General features: G+C 46.3%; 1 protein-coding gene across 1 annotated transcript in view; it reads right to left on the reverse strand.

The window, feature by feature from the left end:
* Positions 1-2,349, reverse strand: part of MATN2 (matrilin 2) — a 223,629-nt gene extending 221,280 nt beyond the window's left edge. Inside the window, exon 1 of the mRNA XM_056522421.1 lies at positions 2,258-2,349. The gene's annotated coding sequence lies outside the window, so the exon portion shown is untranslated. The remainder of the gene's footprint in view (positions 1-2,257) is intronic.
* Positions 2,350-2,705: the final 356 nt, after the last annotated feature.

The following is a 2,705-nucleotide window of genomic DNA, read 5'->3' on the forward strand; positions in this document are numbered from 1 at the left end:
TTGCTGATAAATCAGACAATGGTTATGCAATAAGCAGATGCATGCAATAATGAGAGGACAGTGAACCCCAATGAAATGTTTGCAAATGTTTTCCAAACAGCGTGCCTCCAGCTGTTGCAAAACTACAACTTTTGCAACAGCTGGTGGATCACTGGTTTGTAAACGCTGCATTACAGCCTTATTCTAAAATGCATCATATTAATTCATTTCTCTTTCATTGAGTGCACAACAACCCAGTGAATCAAAGCACAATCAGGCTAAGTTTCTACTTGTTTTTTTTGTCCTGCGTTTTTTGGTTTGAAAAAAAACTGCCTGAAAAAACGCCTGAAAAAACGCCAGTGCAATTTCCTGCGTCTGGCGTTTTTCTGGCGTTTTTTTCATTTGTGTGGGAATTTTTAATAAAGTGTGTGTTTCGCTTTTTTTCTCTCTCTCTTTTTTGACATTTTTTAGGTAGTACTACTACTCCCAGCATGGAACACACTGTTCCATGATGGGAGTAGTAGTACCTGTACTAATAGGCATATCGCCAGATGCGATCGTCCATAATATAGCAGAGATGGGGAGCGGCTCTTTACAGTGCTCGCATCTCTGCTCTGTACTCCAGCCAGTGATGTGAATAGAACAACACTCATTTATATTTTCCGCCCAGAGTGGGGATTGTTCTTGGCGTTCCCCCCCCCCCCCCCCCCCCCCCCCCAAAAAGAAAAGTAGAAACTTAGCCTCAGAAAGCCCTGGACAGGAAAGAATTGTATGGGAGGGGCGCATGACAAGGGGTGTCTGTGCAGCAGAAAGGGGTTAATAGAAGGGGGGGGGGTTATATCTAGGTCAAGGAGGGGTTAGGGGAGGAGCAGATAAGGGGTTAAAAGGCTGAGGTACAGAAGGGGAGGGGACAGTCTGCAGGACAGAGCCACAGGAGAACGTTCCCACTCGCCCACCCTGTACTTTGGTTTTAGTTGTAAAAGCAGCGGGAGTAGGGGGAAGGCTTGGAGGCACACTGGGAGACTTATGCTGGACGCAATGATTGGTTGGCTGGGTGGCGGCACCCAGCTTGGTGATTACCTTGTGGGCATGGGGCCCCAAGGAGGGGTAGGGACTCCGAAAATGGTGCGCCGGAGTCCGGAGACCTATGGCCAAGGGTAAAGTAGGAGGTCCCTTTCAGGTGCATTGAGGATGGGGAGAGTGTGCGAGGTGCCTCCAGGTCTTTCCCCTAGTTCTGGTTTCAGAATAGGTTATACCTGTTATGTTATGTATGATGTTCATACGGTTATTTATTGTTAAAACTTGTTAATGTTTAATAAAAGTTGGTCTGCTGTGGCCGTTTTTACACCAACAATGTCTCAGAGTATTATTGGGGGTGAAGGAAAAGGGGGGTGGTGTAAGGTCAGCAGCATCTAGACAATCCCTGAGTCAAGGTTTGTCAAAATTTGTGCAAATTTATTATTAGAATTATTTGGTATACTTTTCCCAGGAAGCTTTGCCCGTAACACGCCATACATCTTTTGGGTCTCCTCAAGAAGAACCAGTACCTTCTAAAGCTGGGTTCACATATGTCCAGAATCGGGCATAGGTGAACTCAGCCTAAATCTTGATGCAATTGATGACAACTTGCCATCAGTTGTATGGCATCTGGCATCCATTGTTTCTAGATGGCAAGCTGTGTTCCCCTGTTCGGTGCCCTTCGGCGTGTCCAACCATCTGGCATCAAAGTTGAGTCGCTGGATGATTGTGAACTGTCCCATTCAAATGAATGAAATCAGTTCTAGCATCAGTTTCCCTATGGTGCACGCCAGAGGGAAACTATGCCGGACGCCTGATATATGTGAACCCGGCATATTTTAGAAGGTATCGGTTCTCCATGAGGAGACCCAGCAGGGCAAAGCTTTTAGGGAAAACTATACGTTTACTGTCTCCTTTAGGTAGCCACCCTCTACGCTAATGTCCGACTTTTAAAGGGAACCTGTCATCAGTATTACAGCCAAATTGGCACAATCCATGGTTATGCAAGGATCTGCACCACAATGATCAAACTTATGACATGTTGATTTATTCCCTAATGGAAATTAATAGGGGTTCGGGCTTCAGCTGTTGCAAAACTACAACTCCCAGCATACCCGGACAGCCAAAGTTTGAAGACCACTGACACCGAGCCCCGTCAATTTAAAACACTTGCAAAGAAGCTCAGGCTATGTTCACATCAGCGTTAGGCAAATCCGTTATGAAATGTTATTAAACATTAAAGGACATGTCTGGTGCTCACTTTTCTTATTGTATCCGTTCCGGGCTGCTTTCTCTTGCCTGCCTACGCTCCCCCGGTGCTCCGGTACAGGCGTTCGATCCCCGGGCTGTATTCTTCTTACTTCCTGTTAGCCCGGCACGTCACACGGAGCTTCAGCCTATCACTGGCCGAGGCGGGACATTGCTGCGGCCGGTGATAGGTTGAAGCTCCGTGTGACGTGCCAGGCTTACAGGAAGTAAGATGAATACAGCCCGGGGACCGAACACCTGTACCGGAGCACCGGGGAAGCCTAGGCAGGTAAGAGAAAATTTGTTTTCTTTTATTTTTCAGCCCGGAACGGATAAAATAAGAAAAGTGAGCACCGGACATCTCCTTTAAATAAACGACCGTTAACATCCGTTATTATCTGCTAAAACATCCGTTTATCACCGTTAATGTCAGTTATTTTTTAACCACTTCCATTTGCTTT

Source organism: Hyla sarda, chromosome 5 (assembly GCF_029499605.1).
Source record: "Hyla sarda isolate aHylSar1 chromosome 5, aHylSar1.hap1, whole genome shotgun sequence".
In the NCBI taxonomy this organism is placed as follows: domain Eukaryota; kingdom Metazoa; phylum Chordata; class Amphibia; order Anura; family Hylidae; genus Hyla; species Hyla sarda.